The sequence below is a fragment of the Dasypus novemcinctus genome, chromosome 19 (genome assembly GCF_030445035.2).
Source record: "Dasypus novemcinctus isolate mDasNov1 chromosome 19, mDasNov1.1.hap2, whole genome shotgun sequence".
In the NCBI taxonomy this organism is placed as follows: Eukaryota; Metazoa; Chordata; class Mammalia; order Cingulata; family Dasypodidae; genus Dasypus; species Dasypus novemcinctus.
Window position 1 is genome coordinate 20,723,686 of NC_080691.1, and position 22,011 is coordinate 20,745,696.

A 22,011-nucleotide genomic window follows, 5' to 3' on the forward strand; every position below is an offset into this window, starting at 1 on the left:
TGCTGTACAGCATCTGGCACACAGTAGGTGGTCAAAAGGCATTTATGAGGGCTGTAGAATGGATGGATGTACAAGCACACCTACACATGCATATACTTAAAAACCAAATACGCTCATTTCAACCATGTTTCCTCTCCCTCGCTTTCTTCACTTGGCAATTTATCTCAGAGGTTGTTCCCTGCAGGGGTCGTGGGTCTGCCCCGTTCTGTTTAACAGCTGCGGAGATTTTCACTGCATGGAAGTCACAGGAGTTATTTGTTTGATCCCCCGTGGATGGACCGCCGGGTTGTTTTCCCATTGTAAACAACGATACACCGAACATCTCTGTGGTCTAGTTTGCGGCTTCCTCGAGGGCAGGACCACACTGAGCAGGGCCAGGAGGGCAGACAGCTTTCAACAGGCCCCGCTCTGCGTCCTCTGTGTGCCTAGCACAAGGCTGGGCCCGAGGTGCCCGGTCAGGACAGAGGAGCCAAAGGAAGAGACAAAGGAGGGTGAGCTGAGCGGGAAGGTGGGGGCTGAGCCTCCAGTTTCCATCGAAGCGGAGTGTGGTCACCGTCTCTCCATTGTTCGATTTAAAGCCAAAGCCCTGAGAACCTGGAGGTTCTCAGCAATGCGCCGAGGTGTCCCCGGCTTGGGGATCATGGCCACGTTGCTCTGGAACCGGATGGGAACCCGGGCTGTGCTTTTCTGTGTGTTTTGCAGCAATCTCCTTAACCTTGGGGTCATCCTCCGGCTTGGCCCAGGGTCTCTCTGGAGAACCCAGGGGGCTGTGGGCAGCGACTGTGAGGCTCTTGGGACGGCAGGACTGGGTCAGTTTCTCCTGCGCGCTGCACGGGCCACTCGAGCTGGTTAGTTGCCGTGTGCGCTTCAGGCAGGGGTGTGGAAGGGCTGGAAGTTGGAGAGCCTCGTGGCTTTCCCCGGCCCCTCACCCACCAGCCCCAGGCCTCCCTAAGGTTGATCTCCTGGAGAAAACACTGCCTGTGTCGTCTTTAGGGAACCAGTCCCTCCCTGGCTGTGACCCCCAGGGAAAGCGAATGAGCCCCTGAGGCCCCCGGCGGGCGGCCTTCCCAAGGGGGTCTCCCATTTGCCGGCAGTGAAGAGGTCCTCCCGCTCAACAGCCTCCTCCTGGGTCTTCTCTTGGTGGTTCCCCAACCCCGAGCTCGTTCTCGTCGCCCTAGGCCAGTGTGGCCCAACCCACGGCCGGGGCTGCCTCTTTGACCTTGCCTGGGGGAGACTTCCAGGTGCCGCGTCCCACCAAGGGCTGCTTGGCTTTGGTACTGGGCTCCACGAAGATGGCATGGCTGGTGCAGAAGCAACTCGGAGTGAGTAGAGAGTGGCTTGTGCTCCAGTTCTCAAAGGCTGGCGCTGACGTCAGAGCGTCGTGGCACATTTTAAAAAGGTTTAATGAACCAAACTGCCTTCCAGAAAGTTGCTACCTTGCACACTCACCAGCTCTATGTGATACTGCCCCGCCACCTCACAAAAACTGGGTATTGTCAGTCTTTTAAATATTTGCACATTGGATAGGCAAAAAGTAATAACTCATTTTCATTTTTATTTCTTGTCCATATTTTCATCCTGTTTCCTACCCATAGAAGTTTGGGGACCCCAGAGCCTCATTCATTTTGTAATCTCTGTGTCCCTTTTAGTCCAAGCTAGAGCTGCTTCCACCAAAACGGTTCTATTAAAAACCTTTTGGGGAAGCAGATTTGGCCCAATGGATAGGGCGTCCGCCTACCACATGGGAGGTCCAGGGTTCAAACCCAGGGCCTCCTGACCCGTGTGGTGAGCTGGGACACACACAGTGCTGATGCACGCAAGGAGTGCCCCGCCACGCAGGGGTGTCCCCCGCGTAGGGGAGCTCCATGCACGAGGAGTGCACCCCGTAAGGAGAGCTGCCCAGTGCGAAAGAAAGTGCAACCTGCCCAGGGTGGCATCACACTCGGAGAGCTGACACAGCAAGATGACAGAACAAAAAGAGACACGGATTCCGGGTGCCGCTGACAAGAATACAAACAGCCACAGAAGAGCATGCAGCGAATGGACACAGAGAGCAAACAACTGGGGGGTGGGGGGGAAGGGGAGAGAAATTTAAAAAAACTTGCGGGGTAGCTGGTGTAGCTCGAGTGGTTGAGCACCTGCTTCCCACGTATGAAGTCCCAAGTTTGATCCCTGGTAGCACCCAAAAAACAAAAAAAACTTTGTAGGTTTTTTTTGTGAACTTAATTGAGAGTCACACCATTAGACAAATGCTACAATCACAAGTCTCTTTGAGATAAGCCCTTCTCCCAGTAAGGCTACTATGGAGCAAAATCTTGAAGATTCTTAGAAGCCGTATTGGTAAAAAGGCTCTGTGAGGCATGGCCTTTAGATCCCAGAGGGGCTTTTGTCTGCCTGAGAGGGGCTGGAAGGGACCGCCGTACTCTTTCTGGGGTCTTAACAAAGGATCCTATAGTTCCACATGGATTTGATTTTTGGTCTGAGGCTCATCCTTTCCTTCCTTCCCTGCTTCCTTGTGTCCTCCTTTTTTTTTTTTGTCTCTCACTTCTTTTTTTTTAAGTCACATTTATTGAGGTATAATTTGCCTACAGTAAAATGAATTTTACTGTATGCAAATACAGTTAAAAAAGCATGAATGCTTTTTTTTCAGGGGGACATTTCTATGAATTAGAACAAATGCATCCAATTGTAGAAACTACCACTAGAATTAAGTACAGAACATTTCTATCACCCCCTAAGTTCCCTTGCACCCCTTTGTAGTTGACCCCCTGGCAGCCCCTCTTTTATTCTCTGTCTCTACAGTTTCACTTTTCCCAGAATGCCGCGTAAGGCCGAGTCGGGGTCCGCTGCACGGGTACACCACAGTTTGTTTATCTGCGCACTGTGGACGGACGGAGAGTCAGCCAGGACAGATCGCCAAGCCGCGCATATTGGTGCCAAGTCCTCGTGAAGACTCCTGCTTTTGGATTTGTTTCCTACGGCGGCTGTAACAAATGACCACACACTTAGCACTTAAAACTCTGCACATTTTTTCTTTCACAGTTCTGCGGGTCAGAAGCCGGAAATGGGCTTCAGTGGGCAAAATCAAGGTGTCCACAGGGCTGCCTTCCTTCTGGGGCTCTAGGAGAGAACCTGTTCCCCTGCTTTTTCCAGCTCCCAAAGGCCGCCCGTATTCTTTGGCTCATGGCCCGTTTGTCCACCTTCAAGGTCATCAGTGGACACTCGAGTCTTGCCCACACGGCATCACTCTGACACTGGTAGGACCTTTGTGATTGCATTTGGGGCCCAGCTGGCTAATTCATGATAATCTCCCCATTTCAGGATTCTTATTCACGGCTGCAAGGTCTCTTCTGCCTTGTCCTGTCACATAATCCCAGGTTCCAGGGATGAGGGTGTGGATAAATCTGGTGGGGGGAATTGTTTGGCCAGCCACAGCTTTCTTTTCTTTTGGGTAAATTCCAAGGAGAAGAATGGCTGGGTCATACAGCAGGTATATGTCTAATTTTTAAAGAAACTGCCAAACTGTTTTCCAAAATGGATATACCACTTTGCCTTCCTGTTAGCAGTGTATGAAAACTCCAGTTCTTTCACCTTTTAAATGGTTGGTCTTTTAAATGATAGTCTTTCTAATAGGTGTTTAGGGTATGGCACTATGGTTTTAATTTGCATTTCCCTAATGGCTGGTGATGCTGAACACGTCCATCTATATAAATTTTTTGGTGAAGTGTTCTTTTTCAATCTTTTGCCATTTTAAAAATCGGGTCAATTATTTTCTTATTTTTGAGTTTGAGAGTTCTTTCTTTATTGTGGATACAAGTTCTTTATCAGTATGTGATATGATTTCATTCCCTTAATAGTACATTTCAAAGAGCAGTTTTTAGTTTTGAAATCCAATTTACCAATTTTTTTAATGACTCATGCTTTTGATGTATTTCAGAAATTTTCACTTAAAGCTCACAAAATTTTTCTTTTTTATAGTTTTAGATTTTTTAAAACTATGAACCAGTTTGAATAATTTTAAAATTTGGAATGAGGGATAGGATATCTGCTCTCACCGTTTCTATTCAACATTGTACTAGAGGTTACAGCCAGTTCAATAAGGCAAGGAAAAGAAATAAAAGGCCTTACGATCAGAAACAAAGAGGTAAAACTGCTTTTTTTTTTTTGCTGATTACATGATCATCTATGTGGAAAATCAGATGAATTTACAAAAAAGCTACTAGAGCTAGTAAGTGAATTTAGCAAGGTTTCAGGATACAAGATCATTATACAAAAATCGAGTGTATTCCTATATGCAGACAATGAACAATAGGAAAATAAAATTAAAAAACAAAACCATTTATGGCAGCATTGAAGTTAAGAAATACTTAGGGGTAAATCTGACAAAAGATGTACAAGGCCTGTAGATGGAAAACTGCAAAACATTGCTGAGAGAAATTAAGGAAGTCTTAAATAAATGGAGAGCTATACATGTTCATAGGTTGGAAGACTCAATATTGAGGTGTCAATTCTTCCCAAAATGAGCTATAGATTTAATGCAATCCTGATAAAAAATCCCAGCAGACTTTTTTGTAGAAATTGATAAGCTGATTCGAAAATTCATATGGAAATGCAAAGGACCTACAATAGCCAAAATTACATTGAAAAAGAATGAGAAAGTCAGAGAACTAACACTTTGATTTTCAGACTTATTATCACACTACAGTATTCAAGAGAGTGTGGTATTGGCATAAAGATATGCAAATAGATCAATTGAATAGACTAGAGTCCAGAAATAGATCCACACATAAATGGACACCTGATTTTTGACCAAGTGCAAAAGCGATTCAGTGGAGTGGATAGTGTTTTGCCCATTTTAAATTAGGTTGTTTGTTTTTCAATAAAATTGAATTTCTTTTTTTAAATTAATTTTTCAGAATGTATATGTGTATATATATATTTTCTGGATACCAGACCTTTAGAAGATCCATGTTTTGCAAATTATTTTCTCCCAGTATGTGGTTCCTTGTCTTTTCATTTTCTTAACAATGTCTTTTGAAGAGCAGAAATTTTAAATTTGTATTAAGTCCATTTTATTAATTTTGTTTTTTATGATTTTTGTTTTTGTGTCCCATAAAAGAAATCTTTACTTAACTCACAAAGAGTTTCTCCCATGTCATCTTCTAGAAGTTTTACAGTATTAGGTTTTACATTTAGGTCTAAGAACCATTACAAATTAATTTTTGTATATAGCGCTAGGGATGAACCATATTTTTTGCATATGGTATCCAATTGTTCTAGCACTGTTTGTTGAAAAGACTCTTTCTCCAAGGAATTGCCTCTGCACCTTTGCTGAAAATCAGTTGACCATATATGAGCGAGTGTATTTTGGACTCTATTCTGTTCCATTGATCTAAGTGTCCATCTTTTCACTGTACCAAACTCTCTCGATTACTGTAACTTTAGAGTAAGTCTTGAAATCAGGTAATAGAAGTCTGAGGTCCTTTCTCAATTTGAGAATTTTTTGCCATCTGGAGAGAAAGAGTTTTGTTTTCTAGCCCAGTAGGTCCTGGCCCCTCCATATTTAATGGTTTATTCTTTAGTTATTGTCATAGTTGGCAAGAAGCAGCCAGCTGGCACTTCCAAACTTCCAATATTCTGCTACATGCTTGAGATCAGTAGACCCATTTCTCTTTTCCGCTTATACAGGTGACAAACTTTCTGCCACCACATCACAAGATCCCCTTTCCTCCAGTTTCCAGTAGCAGCTTCCTGACTTTAAGTCCTCATTGATGTCCTCCTCAGGGCCTGTAGTAGTCAGCCAAAGGGGTGCTGATGCAAAATACCAGAAATTGGTTGGTTTTCATAAAAGGTATTTATTTGGGGTAGGAGCTTACAGATACCAGGCCATAAAGCATAAGTTACTTCCCTCACCAAAGTCTATTTTCATATGTTGGAGTAAGATGACTGCCGATGGCTGTGAAGGTTCAGACTTTCTCTCTTCCCAGGGCTTGCTTCTTCCTGGGCTCAGTGTTCCTCTCTTCCTGGGGCTTGTTTCTCTTTCCTCTGTGAGCTTACCTCCTGGGGCTCCAGCTTAAGGCTTCAGCATCAAACTCCAACATCAAAACTCCAACATCAAAACCCCTCAACTCTGTCCTTTGTCCTGCCTTTTATCTACATTTATCAACATCCTAATGATTTGGCCCAATCAAAGTCCTAATTGTAATTTAATCACACCCAGGTATAGACCAGATTATACAAACATAATCCAGTATCTATCTTTGGAATTCATAATCATATCAAACTCCTCAGGACCCTTTAGGCTTTTAGCATCTCCACGGGAAGATCTCATGCGTGGGGGCTCTTATGCAGGTGCAGTCAGATGGTGGCTAGAGCTGGAGCAGCAGGGAGCAGCTGGGAACTGACCAGCAGCTCTCCCATCATGTGGGTCAGGGTCTCTCCAGCTGATCTCTCCTGGGCCAGCTTGGGCTTCCTCACAATATGGAGGTCTCAGGGCAGGCAGACAGCTGAAGCTGTCAAAAGTGAGTGTTCCAGGGAGCGGGTGTAGTTCAGTGGTTTGAGCACCTGCTTCCCATGTATGAGGTCCTGGGTTCAATCCCCGGTGCCTCCTAAAAAAAATAATAAAAAAATGTAAAAATCAAATAAACAAACAAACAAATAAATAAATAAAGTGAGTGTTCTAGCCCACAAGGAAGAAGTTGCACCATTGTTTATGACCTGGCCTTGGAAGTCGCATCTTACCACTTCTCCCACATGCTATTTTTTCCAGGCAATCACAAGCTCATCCTAGTTCAAAGGGACGGGACAACAACTCCATGATAGGGAGTTGCAGGGTTCTAGAAGAGCATTTAGGAAGGGGAAAGATTTTTGTGTCTATCTTAGGGAAATGCAATCTAATGTAATGAGGGTACTTGAGTCCCCTCAAGTACCGGAAATTCTTCTTTATGCCTAATAAAAAACACTCATCTCTGATATTATTTGATACCTTTCCTTATTTTGTCTTTCTTGAGACTTTTCTCTGTGGATTTAGATCTCAAAACCAGTGGTATGTTGGGGGTAGTTCTTACGGGCTCCTGAGATCCAATGGCTAAGTTTTCAGGAATTTTGCAAGCTGTTTGTTTGTTTTCTAGGTTGTTTAATATACTTAAAAAAATATATTTTTTTATTTTTAAAAGATACATAGATTAGATAAAATGTTACATAAAAAAATATAGGGGATTCCCATGTGGCCCACTCCCCCCACTTCCCACTTTTCCCACATTAACAACTTCTTCCATTAGTGTGGTGCGTTCATTGCAATTGATGAACACATTTTGGAGCATTGCCACACAGCATGGACTATAGTTTACATTGTAGTTTACACTCTCTCCCACTCAATTCCGTAGGTTCTGGCAGGATATATAATGCCCTGTATCTGTCTTTGAAATGTCATTCAGGACAATTCCCAGTCCTGAAGATGCCCCCATATTACACCCCTTTTTCCTTCTCCCTGCCTTCAGCAACTCCAGTGGCCACTGTCTTCACATCAATGATATAATTTCTTCCATTGCTAGAATCACAAGTCTTTAGTAGAATACCAGTAAGTCCACTCCAGTCCATATTTTATTCCCCAATTAAACACAGCAATTATTTAAAATCATATAATCTTATGTGCAAATAGATTAATTTCGGGAAGCGGACTTGGCCCAATGGATAGGGCGTCCACCCACCACATGGGAGATCCGTGGTTCAAACCCCAGGCCTCCTTGACCCGTGTGGAGCTGGCCCATGCGCAGTGCTGATGCGCGCAAGGAGTGCCCTGCTACGCAGGGGTGTCCCCTGCGCAGGGGAGCCCCACGCGCAAGGAGTGCATCCTGCAAGGAGAGCCTCCCAGTGTGGAAAAAAGTGCAGCCTGCCTAAGAATAGCACCGCACACACGGACAGCTGACACGTCAAGATGACACAATGAAACACAGATTCCTGGTGCTGCTGATAAGGACAGAAGCGGTCACAGAAGAACACATAGCGAATGGACACAGAGAACAGACAATGGGGGCGGGGGGGGAAGGGGAGAGAAATAAAAAAAATAATAAATCTTTTAAAAAATAGGTTAAAAGTAAAGGTAATAAATAATCAATACTCTTTGCTTCTAATTATTTTATACATTTTGCTATTATTTATGTTCTTGAGGTTAAATAGTCTCTTGTATCTGAATGGTGGAAGTAATACCTAGCAGTGTGTCTGCACATCTCTTCCAACCCCACGTGCAGTGACTTCACCTTTGTAGCTTGAATTCAGCCATGGTGAGAGCATTTACACTATGGAAATTGGCACATGCTACAAATCAGGGCTTGCTTTGGTTGATCATCTAGTCTTAAGAAGAAGATGGAGAAAGTGTTAATAATACATATTAAACTTAAAAGTATCTTGTGTTGTACCCATTATCCTGGGGAAATATCTCTCAGTGTGAATTAATTTCAATTAAGCAGAAGAAGTTGTTCGTGTCATTGATGAGGACTGAAGCACCAACATAGGTCTACATCATTTTCCTTTCATCTTCCTCCCAAATGGAAATGAAAATACCAGCCAACATTCACATGGGAAATACACCCGTGGTTGGGGTGCAACTCCATTAGCCAGATCGTAGCTGACTTGCAATCAGAGATGGAGTATGGACACAAGAGTTTGGCAAAAATCAGTGAAATGGTATTCATTTTATTGTTATTTGTAAATTGTGTATTCTACACCACTCTAAGCTCTGGTATGTACATACATGCGTACACTAATTTTTTTAGGACAGGCGGTTGTCACCAGCCTACCACTGATCAAATCCCACCATTGCAAGATGACAGGTCTCATTTGCTGAAAACTTAGCAAGTGCCAAGTAATACCAAGAGCCAAATTCATTGACTGCTAACTCTGTGCTGAATTCATCGACTGCTAACTCTGTGCCAAGTGCTGTGCTAAGCCTTCCACCAGTCCGATCTCATTTAATCCTCACAACAAGCCTGTGAGGTGGGTACTCTTATTATCACTCTTCTCAAGCTCAAGCAACTGAGGCACAGAGGGGTAGAGTAACTTGCCCAAAATCACACAGCTGGGAAGCGACAGGGCCAGGATTTAAAGCCACAGAGACGGGTTGTAGAGCCTGTGTCCTCGGTGCATCCTTGATGCTGCTTCTCCAAGGGCAGTGTTTAAATCTGCCAAAGGGCTGCCGATGCAAAGTACCAGAAATCTGTTGGCTTTTATAAATGGGATTTATTTGGGGTAGAAGCTTCCAGTTTCGAGGCTGTGAAAAGTCCAACTGCAGGCACCATAAGAGGTGCTTTCTCACCAAAGTCAGCTGCCACGTGGTAAAACAAGATGGTCGCCAGTCTCTGTCAAGGTCTCCCCTTTCCTGCAGCTGAAGGCAAACCTGGCAAAGGACTGGTCTCTTACTGGGCCACCTGCCTCAGTCTGGGCGGCTCTGCTTTCTTCCTGAGTTCAGCTGTAAGCTATCAGGCGTCTGGCTCGTTGTTCCCTGCGCCTCAGCTCTTTGAGTCTCTCAGGGGTTGCTCTCCTTGCAGCTCAGCTGTGGGTGAAACTGGAGTCCTTTCTCTCACATGGCAGGACCAACTACGGGCTTTCTTTTTCCTGTGTCTCCTTTTTTATCAGACCAGCAAGAGGGCGGAGACTCAACCCGAGTCACGCCTCACTGACCTAGTCAATGGAAAGGGTCTCACACCCACAGGAATGGATTAGTTCACAAACATAATCTCTCTCTCTTGGGGCTTCATAAAATAATTTCAAACTGCCACAGGCAGTGTGCACAGCGCCCTGGGAAGCCACGAATTAATTGTCTTGACTCCGATGGTAATGATGACAACAATAGCTTCCTTGAAAAAAAAAATCAGGCGCTTACTTGGTGCCAGGCTCTGTGCTAAGTGATTTCCATGCATTATCATGTAACTCCCAACAATCTGATTTCTGCTATTACTCCATTTTACAGGAGAGGAAACTGAGACCCACAGAGATGAAGGGCACCTGGGCAGGCTTTGGCAGGCTGGGACTTGAATCCCAGTCTGGCTGAATTTAGGGCCTTGGCTCTTTCCCACACAGGTTTGGCCCCGAATCAGGCTGTTTGTAAATGATTTGCCCCCAGATAGGAGGCTGGAGAGAATGGGCGGAACCAATCTCTGACCTTGACCCTGTCGTTGGACTGCTTCCCTCTTTGGAGCATCTACGTGGGGGTTCATGTGAAGTAGAGGCCAGGCTTGGCACCAGGACTTCACAAAATGGAGACTCAACCAGGCAGAGCTGCCCTGTCCCGGCAAGGCCTTCTTTCCCCTCTCCTCCCCCCTGCAGGCGAGGAGGAGGAAGTGGGGACGGCAGAGGCCGGGAGGTGGCCGCCGAGAGGAGGCCGGGCTGGGCTGCAGCGAGGAGAGGCGGCTCTCGGGAGGGAGGGCGGGGAGCTGCTCGGCAGAGAAGCCGCCGCAGAGAGAGGCCGGGGCTTTGGTAATTAAGCGAGGCATGCAAAGTAGGGCGGAATCCACCGAGGAAGCCGGCCTCCCCGCGCCACTAGATGGGTCATTTTTCTGGTAGCGGTTCGGTCGCCCCAAAGCGGGGAGCGCCTCGGTCTGCTGCCTCCTGACAAGCAAACGCGGGCCCCAAAGCACAGGGCGTGGTGTTCCCCCCGCTGACAGTAGGAAGCACTCCCGCCCAGCCTCCCCGTCTAGGTCTGGCCCGTGGGGAAGTCGTGGCGGCTGCGGGTTCAAATCCCGAGGCCTCCACATCCCGCGGTGTGAGGCACTGTGACCTTCTGGTGCCTCAGGGGCCTCCCCCCTGAGATGGTAACGACCACATCTCCCCGCAGGCCGCTGCTAGCTGTGATGTATTCAGAAAGAACAGCGTTCCTGGCGATGCGGGAGAGAGAAGAAAGGTGCCTCAGTTTACCCAAATGCTGGGGGGGGGGGGCGGTCCCGGCCCTGATGACCTGGCTAACAGTGTAGACGAAGCTGGCTCCACAGGCTCCTCCCAGGTGGCTGAATTCCTGGACCCCTCTCCTCCTCAGCTCCCTGGGCTCTGCTCCCCCCTCCTGTGCCCAGGCACCCCAAGAGTGCTCTGGGGCTCCTGCAGGACCCCAGGGGGACCCTGAGTGAAGGGACACTGGCTGTTTCTGGCTTCCCAGCATGCTTTGCACTTTCTCCTGGTCACCCTTCCCCTCCCCCCTGAACCAGGGACTTCTGGGAAACTGGCCCTCTTTTCTAGGGGTGGAGCAGGTGGCTCAGGCCAAGCAATCAGGACAACCTGTCCTCTGTCTACAGCGATTTGGTTCAAGAATGGCACGGAACCAAGCTGGGGTCATCCAGGGAAACTACAGATTTTTTAATACAAGTTGAAGAAAGAGACACTCTTTTCTGGTTGGAGCACAAAGGGCTGCTCCCTCTCCAGGTGCTGCTGGCAGCCCCCCAGTGCTGGGAGGAAGACTCTGGGGCTGTGAAGGAGGAACTAGAGCAGAGAGCTAGCCATCAGAGCCCATGTTTTCAGCCTTGGGTAAAGCTGACTCTTTATCCTCTCCCTCCACGCGGCTATTTAGTCATGCTTTTTCAAAGTTGTATTGTTTTTTGCTTTAGCCGGTCTAGCCTGGTTTTTATAAACATTCCTGGATGTAGTGACGCCACCTGATTTGGTGAAAGGAGGCGTGGGGTGGGACAGACGACTTCCAACTGGGCCACCAGCTCGCTGGCTCCCTCCCCTCTCTTCACCCTCTCGCTCCTACTTCCCCGCTGAAGCTCTGAATTCTTCTCCCTGTCTTACACAGAGCGAATCAGCTTCCTTTTACCCTGGGGAGAGGGGGTTCGCTTCTACCCTGAGGCCTTGGTGATTTTCCTGGATTAGGGCAATTCCCACCCTAAGAGAGAGGCAGGTGCCACTATGGAGGGGGAACTGTCACAGGAGGGAAAGTTCTGGCAGACACCGGGGTTGCCCATCTAAGAGCACGTCCCTCTCTCCTTCCTTGCTGGCAGGACCTTACTCTGTTCAGGGATTCAGGGAAGGTGGGCTCAGCTCCTAGCCTAGAGGGTGGGCACGCAACCCAGTACTTGCCAGCCAGGTGCGTGGGAGAATCTCTGGGATTCTGGGAAAATATTTCTTCCCTAATGAAAGTGTGCTATAGGAGAATCTCTCTGCTCCATTCCTCCCTTTACTTCCTTCTCCAAAAGCAGTTGTGTGCAAATGTGATGCCTGGAGCTGTGGCAGCCACCTTATGACCCTGTGGGGAAGGCCAAGAGAATAACAGAAACACTAGCCCAGTGCTGGAATATTACTCAGCCAGTAAGCCAACCCAGGAACCACTGACACCAGACTTATGGTTACATGAGGAAAAGCAACCTCTTTTGGTTTCAAATAAGGTTCAGCAAGCTTTTTCTGTAAAGGACCAGAGGGTAAATAAATATTTTAGGTTTTGTGAGCTATATATACAGTCTCTGTACACTGCCATCATGAAAGCAGCACTATGTAAACACATGGTTATGGTTGTGTTTGTTTTACTTAAAAAACAGGTAGAAGGCTGAATTGACCCCTTGGGCCGCAGTTTGCCTACCCCTATTTTGGGCTATGTTAGCTGGATTTTCTGTTAGTTTTACCCTTTCTAACAGAGCATGTTTTGAGATGCCTTGGAGGATAGTTTCTTACCCCAAGTTTGGCTGTGCTTACAAGCCCTCGTGCCACACACTGTCCACATCAGCTCTTTCCTTCTGTCTGCCAGCATCCATTCATCCTCCAAGCATTTATTAAGCACCTGCTATGTGTCAGGAACTATTCTGGTGCTGCAGCTACAATGAGGAATGTTGGAACCTGCCTTGGGAGGTCTCATTAGAAAAAGGGGAGGGGGTGGGGAGAGAAAGAGAGAGAGAGAGAAAGAGAGAGAGAGAAACCAAAGAATCATGCAGATAAATGTAAAATTGCAAGTGTGGTGAAAGAGTGCATAGCAACGGTATTAGTTTTGTTCTGAGAATCTGGGGAGGCTTCTTAGAGGAGGTGATGACTGAGTTACTGCCAAAGGGTGAATAGGAGTTGAGAAGGTGAAAGACAAAGCATGTGGGTAGTGGGGCATTCCAGGCAAAGATCCTAGGGTAGGAGGGGCCCTGGCAAAAGGTGAAGGGAATAGAAAGAGTGAGAGAAAGAGTCAGGAAGAATAAAGCTAGAGAGGTCTCGTGGGGCCAGGTGGGCCACTGGCTTTCAGGGTGCATGAGATGGAGCCACTGGAGGGGTTTGAACAGAGAAGAACTTGACCAAACATTTTTTTTTTAAAGATTTTTTATTTTATTTATTTCTCTCCCCTCCCCCCTATTGTCTGCTCTCTGTGTCCATTCGCTGTGTATTCTTCTGTGTCTGCTTGTATTCTTGTCAGCGGCACCAGGAATCTGTGTCTCTTTTTTTGTTGCGTCATCTTTTTTTTTTTCTCTCTCTCCCCTTCCCTCCCTTCCGCCCCAGTTGTCTGTTCTCTGTGTCTATTTGCTGCCTGTTCTTTGTCTGCTTCTGTTGTTGTCAGTGGCATGGGAATCTGTGTTTCTTTTTTTTTTGCTGTGTCATCTTGTGTCAGCTCTCCGTGTGTGCGGCGTCATTCCTGGGCAGGCTGAACTTTCTTTCCCACTGGGCGGCTCTCCCTACGGTGCGCACTCCTTGCGCGTGGGGCTCCCCTACGCGGGGGATACCCCTGCATGGCAGGGCACTCCTTGCGCGCATCAGCACTGCACATGGGCCAGCTCCACACGGGTCAAGGAGGCCCAGGGTTTGAACCACGGACCTCCCATGTGGTAGACGGACACCCTAACCACTGGGCCAAGTCCACTTCCCTTGTTGCGTCATCTTGCTGCGTCAGCTCTCTGTGTGTGCGGCGCCACTCCTGGGCAGGCTGCGCTTTTTTCACGCTGGGTGGCTCTCCTTATGGGGCGCACTCCTTGCACGTGGGGCTCCCCTACGCGGGGGACACCCCGTGTGGCAGGGCACTCCTTATGTGCATCAGCACTGCGCATGGGCCAGCTTACCACATGGGTCAGGAGGCTCTGGGTTTGAACCCTGGGGTACCTCCCATGTGGTAGGTGGATGCTCTATCAGTTGATCAAACATATTTGATGGTGGCTTGGACCAAGATGGTAGCAGGGGAGATAGAGGAGAGACAGCCTTGAAAGGTTTAGAGGAGGTAAAATAGAGAAGTTGAGGGTAGAGTAGATGAGGAAAGTATCCAAGATGACACCTAAGGTTCTGATTCTCAGCTAATTGGTCTAACCTCCTGGAGGGGGAGGTAACTTTGAAAAAAAAAAAGGGTTGGGGTAGAGGGGAATCCAGAAAAGTGTGTTTGAGGTCTTTATGAAGTGTCTTTATCACAAAGAAAAGAGCAAGCTACAGAAAGGAGCTCAGGCTTCTCCCACATAATCAAGCCTTGCCTTGTGTTAGTCCTGGAAAGTTCACTGAATTAATTGGACTGCCGCACAATTCTCTTAATTCACAGTATTAAGGAAAATCTATAAATGTCAGGATATGAAGCCCAGGACTGTAATGGGATTGTCATCAAGGCCACGACATCGCCAGTATTCTCCCCCCACTGCCAGAGAAGGGTTTGACTGAAGAGCATGGGAGCAAATTCCCAGGAGCTACTGGGGAACTAGAAAGGGAACTGGACCTTGACCGAAAAACCGTCTAGTCCCTGGGGCCAGTTCCAAGCCCTTTATTCACCAGCTTTTAAATTTAATTGTAATTTGTATCAAAATACTGCAGACACACTGATGAAAAAGTCAATTCTTGTATCTGCTATGGATTGCACATGGCTGCGAGGAACAGAAAACCAGCTGCTGGTCACCTAAGCTAAGGGGTGATTTTAATGGCGCCTTTGTTCACAGCAAGAGAGTCAGAGTCGGGGGAGGGAGAAGGTCGGGCAAGCGACTCCACGGCATCAGGTCAGAGGTTTCTTTCATTTCCTTGGTCTTTCCCTCCTGAGCACAAGAGGACATCATCAATTACATCTGTGTTCCAGGCAGGACGATGGTAGCAAAGACCGTCCCAGGAATTCCCACCAGATGGCCGATTAGGTCCCCTCGTCAGGACTGTGTCTTGGGACCACCCAGTCGCAAGGGACTCTGGGAAGGTGAGGCTTTTTCTTTAGTTTTTCGGTCTCAGCAGTAGAAAGGCAAGGGAAAGGAGGCTGGGATGGGCGCTGAGAGAGTCAACCACCAGGTCATGCCGGGGTCCCTGCCTCAACTCTCCTCACCCTGGATTTCCACTTTTCTGAAGCAGTAACTTTCAACCCTTTTAGTGGTCTCAATTTCCCCTGTGTATTACCTCCATTTTTCTAAACAAGATCTTTAATCTGTTATCTCTTACCCGATCCAGATACCTATTATCTCTCAACCATGGACGATAAGGACTGGTTTTCCTAACTTTTTGTATTTTCTCAATACAGTAACTCATTCTAGACTCTCTACTCTTAGTATAACTCTCTCAGTACATTCAAGCACGTCAACCTAACAGTTTATTTTTCAGCTCTAAGCATTACTCCACTGTCCCTGTACTACTCCTTGGGTCAGGAGGTAGTAAGAGTTTTCAAAATTTATATTCTTCATCTCTATTTACTGCTGGGGAATAGCTCATGGAATTCACCAGAGAAGGAATGGAAATGGGAGGAATGTGTGATGGTTGAATGGTCATTTCTTCCCCTACACCTGGTTGTTCTCATCATGTTCCTTGGTAGGACAGTGTGATGGTCAGGCCATTGTGTCAACTCGGCCAGGTAATTGGGCCCAGTTGTTTGGTCAAGCAAGCACTGGGCTAACTGTAATACAAGGGCATTTATGGACTTTAGTCACAGTGACTTTACTGCAGTGGGAAATCATAGATAGCTGGTTATAATTACATCAGTCAGGGAGATTGCCATCCGCAGTGAGTGATGCTTAACCCAATCAGTTGAATCCCTTAAAAGGGGAAGTGATTCCAGCATTGAGAGAGAATTTCCCAGCTCATCTTTAGACAGCCAGTGTCTCCCAGAACTCATCAAGATTTTCATCAGAGCTCCTGGTTGCAGCCTGCCTGCAGAACCTGGACTTGTGCATCCCCACGGCTGCGTGAGAGACTCTGATAAATCTCTTACTATCGACGGATAGCCCTTGTTGATTCTGTTTCCCTAGAGAACGCTGACTAATAGACAGGGTCAGGGAATGAGCAGGGCGCTGAGCTCCCCTGAGCACCCCGCAGGGCCTCCATTAGGCTGATGAGCAATCCCAGTAACCGTCGCTCCCACTTCTTGAGCACTGCCTGGGGGCCAGGGGCTGCGCCAGGCACTTATGACCAGACCCCGTACGCTGTGTGAGGCACCTCGGAGGATCGGACCTCCAGCGAGACGCCATCCCCGGGAGCCTTGTTTCACACCTGCCAACTTTATTCCTTTCCTTCCCTGTCCGATCCCCTGTCCTGGGTTGAATAATGTCCCCTCAAAATGCAGGAGCACCCGGAACCTGGGAAGGTGGCCTTATTTGGAGAGCGGGTCTTTGCAGGTGGAATCAAGTTAAGCTGGGGTCAAACTGGTGGGCCCTAAATCCAATATGACTGGTGTCCTCATAAGAAGAGGGAAATCTAGACCCCAAGACACAGACATGCAGGGAAGAAGATGCCCAGGTGAAGCCAAGGGGGAGATTGGGGTGATGTGTCTAAGGCCAAAGGGCACCAAGGCTGGTGAGAAACCCCCAGAAGCTAGGAGAGAGGCAGGGGACAGAGGCCCCCTCGGAGCCTCTAGAAGGGACCGACCCTGCCAACATCTTGGTTTTGAACTTCTGGCCTCCAGGACGGTGAGAGAAGAAATTCCTGTTATTTTAGGCCACCCAGCCTATGGTAAGCTATTAGAGCACCCTAGGAGCCTTAGGCACCTGCTAAAGCCATCCGAGTCTGGGGCCCCTTCTACTCCCCTCTCCAGGGAAGACTTTGCCCCCCAAGCCCCAGAGGGTGGATGACCTGGTCATCTCCTGGCCAGTCCCCGTGGCACCTCCGGCAGCCTGAAGCGTTGATCTTGCAGAGATGGGCTCTGGGCCCCCTCCTCCTCCGCCTCGGGTGTGATGACAGCCGTCAAGAGGGGTCAGGCACTCGAGGTGGGAGGCTCTCCCAGCCCCGAGAGCGGATTAGAAGTCGCAGCTTCCAGTGGCAGGGCCTAGTACCAGGGATGTCTTCTTTTGGACTCATTTCTTTCGAGATTCATGCTTCCACTGAAGAACCGCTGGAATCAGCTGGGGCGACCCTGGCACTTCCTCAGAGCATCAGTCCCTCGAGGTCACATACCACTGCCGCCTTCCCTCTCAGGCGTTTCCATCCAGCTGCAGCCTGGCTGCCCACGGCTTGTGTCGACTGCCATCCATCTCAGTCCACAGCCTTTGGTGGGCACCTACTAGGTGCCAGCCATGGGGTGTTAGCTCTGCATGTCTGGCTTTAGTCATCTGATGTCACGCTTTTTAAAATGTTCCACCTGTTCTACGTTTGATTTAAATTGTTTCTTGCTTTGGCTCCCTCTTTTATATTTCAATAAATTTTTTTGAAAAGGAATTTTTGGTCACTGCCATTGATGTAAAACCAGCATCACTGGCCATAACAAGCCAATCATAACCCCAACAATACACAGGTAATTATTAAAGTAAAAGCCACTGGGTAATATTATTCAGTCGCAAAAAGGAATAAATGCCGATGCATGCTACTACATGGATGAACCTTGGAATCATTATGCTATGTGAAAGAAGCCAGATAGCAATGAACAAAAACTGTATGATTCCACTTTTATAAAATAAGTAGAATAAGCCAATTCATAGAGATAAAAAATACATTAGCAGTGACCAGGGGATGGGGGTGTGTGTGATGGGAAAGTTATTGCTTAATGGGGACAGAATTTCTGTTTGGGTTATGAAAAGGTGTTTTTTTTTTAAAAGATTTATTTATTTTATTTCTCACCCCCCCACCACCCTAGTTGTCCGTTCTGTGTCTATTTGCTGCGTGTTCTTCTTTGTCTGCTTGTTGTCAGCAGCACAGGAATCTGTGTTTCTTTTTGTTGCGTCATCTTGTGTCAGCTCTCCGTGTGTGCAGCACCATTCCTGGGCAGGCTGCACTTTCTTTCGCACTGGGCAGCTCTCCTTACGGGGCGCACTCCTTGCGCGTGGGGCTCCTCTATGCAGGGACACCCCTGCGTGGCAGGGCACTCCTTGCGCGCACTAGCACTGCGCATGGGCCAGCTCCACACGGGTCAAGGAGGCCTGGGGTTTGAACCGTGGACCTCCTATGTGGTAGACGGATGCCCTAACCACTGGGCCAAGACCTCCCATGTGGTAAACGGACGCCCTAACCACTGGGCCAAGTTCGCTTCCCATGAAAAGGTTTTGATAAAGGATGGTGGTGATGGTAGCACATTGTAAATGTAATGAATGCCACTGAAGTCTACTAAAAATGGTTAAAATGGCAAATTTTATATTTTATATATATGTGACTACATTTTATTTTATTTTATTTTATTTTTAGGTACCGGGGCTGGGGATTGAACCCAGGACCTTGTATGTGGGAAGCCAGCACTCAAACAATGAGTCACATTGGCTCCCGAGTTTGTTTTGTTTTTTAAAAAGATTTATTTCCTCCACCCCATTGCAGCTTGCTCCATTCTTTTGCTGTCTCTTCTCTGTGTCCATTCGCTGTGCGTTTTCTCTGTGTCTGCTTGTCTCCCTTTGCTGCATCATCTTGCTGCACAAGCTCTCCACGGTGTACGGGCCATCAGCTATCTATGGCGCATAGGCCAGCTTGCCTTCACAAGGAGGCCCTAGGATGCAAACCTAGGGCCTCCCATATGGTAGATGGGAGCCTAACTGATTGAGCCTCAGCCACTTCCACCTGAGTTGGTTTTTTGTTTGTTTGCTTGTTTGTTTTTGTTTTTAGGAAGCACCGGGACCAAACCTGGGACTTTCCAGGTGGGAAGCAGGAGCTCAACCACTTGAGCCACCTCCACTCCAATGAAAAAAAACAAAATACTAAAAAATAAAATAAAAGCTGTTGGTCTCTGACCCACCTATAATCAATCACCTCTGGTACTCCCAATGATGTATACAGCTGGGGCAATACTGCTTTATCTCTCTATGCCTTGCCACTCCACAGGAGGTCGATTCCATTCTCATTTCCCTTGTACCGATGAGGAAACTGAAGCTCAGAGGGCTGAGAGGACTTGCCCAAGGAAAGAGGCCTGGGAAGTGGTGGGACTAAGATTCAAATCCTGATCTGCCCAGAATTCACACTCATGGCCCTCAACTGCAAGGCATGGGGCCTCCAAGGCCCAATCTAGATCCTCGAGGGGCCTACCAGGGTTTGTTTCTGTTGTCCTGGCTGGGATAGAAAGATTCCTCAGGGCAATGAGAACCTGCTTTTACAGCCTGTGGGAAGGGCATTTATCCATAGGTGCAGAGGTCACCGTGAGAGCTTCCCGATGATCTGAGAGCCACAGTCTCACATGGCACGACCCAGCGTGCCTCTCTGTCCATCCCCCAGGCACCGTGTGTGCTATTCTCTCCAGCAAACCTTCTCTCCTCTGTTTATTCAAAAGTCTCCCCTTTTTCTTTAGCTTTAAGGAGGTGGCGCTGGTTTATAGGCTGTTGCATTACTCATGACTCCTTTGGTTGCAAATAACGGAAGAGTGATGGGACCCTGACACTCAATGACTTAAGTATTAGGTCATTTATTGCCTCATGTAACTTCAGTTTTCAAAGTCTCAGTGTGGAGGAGTTCAGGCCTGGCTGGATCCAGGCTTTACCCTATGTCATCTAGGCTTAGCCTGCTCACTCTCTCCTGCTCTCATTTACTTCCTCTCTCCACCTGCATCCCATCTCTTGTCTCTGCTCTCTTCTGTACTAGCTTCTTTCTCCTCTTTCAATGGCAAAAGTGGTTTCCAGTAGCTCCAGGCTTACATCTGATCAGTTTACCAACCTCTGTAGGAAGAGAGCCCCTCTTGCCTAATAGTTCTAGGAAGTCTCAGGGCTCATTCTCACTGGACCAGAGTAGGGCAAAGGCCGTGGTCAAAGAACATCCCCGTGACTCTGGTTGGCTGGACCTGGGTCATGTGCCCACCCAGAGCACCAGGTGAGAAGAATCAGCCCAGCTAAACCGCATGGACTAGCCCTGGGAGACTGGTGGTCTTGAAAGGGGAAATCAGAGTGCGGCTCTCAGCAGGAGGGAAAAGCAAGTCAGGCAGGCCAGACAACAGGTGTGGGCATAAAGCTGGTATGGGCACAGCAGTGCAGGCCCCAGATGCGCCTGCTACTGGGACAGCAAACTCAGTCCCCTCCCAGCCCCTCCAACACCCTCCAATTTCCCACTGAAGGGTCCAGGAAAAGGCGCTTTCTCGTCCCCCCTTCCTGTTGCATGGAAGCACTGGCCTCCAGCCTCCCCATCCTGCCTCTGCCGTGGCGGCCGCTGCGCCAGGCTGGGAGATGGTAGGGGCCTGGGGTCAGGCACGCCATCTTGGTTGATCCAAAGACCTTGAATCGTCCCTTCTCTCTTCACCACACACCTTCGGCCAAAAAACAGCACTAGGGCAAGAGGAAGAATTTGGTCCCAGGGGCAGGAGGGCACTAAGATCAGGGGAAGGACAAAGAATGGCTCGCTCGCTCTCTTTCATTCTGAGTCTCTCTCGTAGCCCAGCTTCGCCGCATCCCCACGCCCGTGGCCCCACGCGGCTTCCGGCTGCCCGCAAGGTCCGCCCTTTAGGGACCTCCTCGGAAGCCCGAGTCCCGGAAGAAAGAACCTGATTGGCTCAGCCGGGGCTCAACGTGCGCCAATCAGCGGCGGCTAGGGCGGGTCACGTGCTCCCTGGCCCCAGGCCGCCTTGAAGGGGCGGCGCGGGCACCCGGAAGGAATCCCTGAAAGCCCCGCGTGCAAGCCCCAACCCTGGTGACTTGTTTCTATTTTAAAATCAGGCCTCTCTCAGGGATCATGAGAGGTGGGGCTGGTTGATGTGCCTTCCCTGTGATCGTTGACATTTGGGGAACTTCACTGCACGCCGGCCCCGCCGAGAAGCCGGGCTGCGGGGGGCCCTCGCCCCCTCGGCTCAGAAACCCGGCGCCGAGATAACATTTATTTGGGCGCTTGCATCACACATGTGCCACATGACGGATTGCTGGACGTTGACAGCATGGCTCCGCTACTAAAAACATATGACTCCATATGGAACGCCGTGGTGTGGGGTGGAAATCCTGGACGGCTCGAGGCTGCAGATGGCCATGTATAATTCACGGGGTTTGTAAGACTCTGCATCTGCTCCGTTGCTCATTCTTCAGTTGTCAGACAGACATAATCCCGAGTCTCTTATTTTATAACACGGATCTGCCAAAGGGAGGGGGAAGGGAGGCGGGGGAGGCAGAGGCGCTGCCAGCAGAACTCAGAAATAATTTGGGGGCGAACATTCGGCGTGTCAGCGAGGACAGAAGCGCACACCGCAGGAAGCCCAGGCGAGGTTGGCAATGGGCTGTTGGTTTTCCGGTCCTTCACGGGAGGAAGCTTCCTGAGGAAGCTTCTGGAAGCAGGTGCATCTGGGGCCTGCCTCATCCCTGGGCTTCCCCGTTGGTAATGTGGTTCAGCTTTGCTCACTCTTGCGGGTGAGCCAGCAGTTCCAATGTCGGTGTAGTTAGGCACTTTCTTACATTTAAGTGGGTCTTTCTTACAGACTGCCTCTCCTGTTGCCGGATGATGGCGTGCTGGGCCAGAAAGGTTGGGTTTCACGTCATTTCCTGAACGCTTCTTTACTAGATTAGGTCCTTGAAATAGTCACGGCTGGTGCCGGGTATGTGCTTGGCCCACGCTGGAGTCATTTGCACACAGTTCTGGTTCACGCCGAGGCTTTCCTCCATCTGCCTGCCTGAGACCCTCTCTAGATGCCACCGCAGGCTTGGCCCAGGCAAGGGACAGGCCACTGTGCCAGGGAGTTCGCCTCCCAGGAGCAACTCTCAGTGAGCCAGGGGAGAGAGTTTGGTGGACAAATCCTCCAGCTTCTCA

General features: G+C 48.6%; 2 long non-coding RNA genes across 2 annotated transcripts; one reads left to right on the top strand and one right to left on the bottom strand.

The window, feature by feature from the left end:
- Window positions 1–5,835: 5,835 nt before the first annotated feature.
- LOC131274563 (uncharacterized) lies at window positions 5,836–11,147 on the bottom strand. Its single transcript, XR_009181816.1, has 2 exons — window positions 10,952–11,147; window positions 5,836–6,608 (listed from the first exon to the last, which is right to left on the bottom strand). It is a non-coding gene; the product is annotated as an uncharacterized lncRNA (long non-coding RNA).
- A 167-nt stretch (window positions 11,148–11,314) lies between these two features.
- On the top strand, window positions 11,315–19,040 carry LOC131274509 (uncharacterized). The gene is made up of 3 exons (XR_009181735.2): window positions 11,315–11,511; window positions 14,993–15,103; window positions 18,910–19,040. It is a non-coding gene; the product is annotated as an uncharacterized lncRNA (long non-coding RNA).
- Window positions 19,041–22,011: the final 2,971 nt, after the last annotated feature.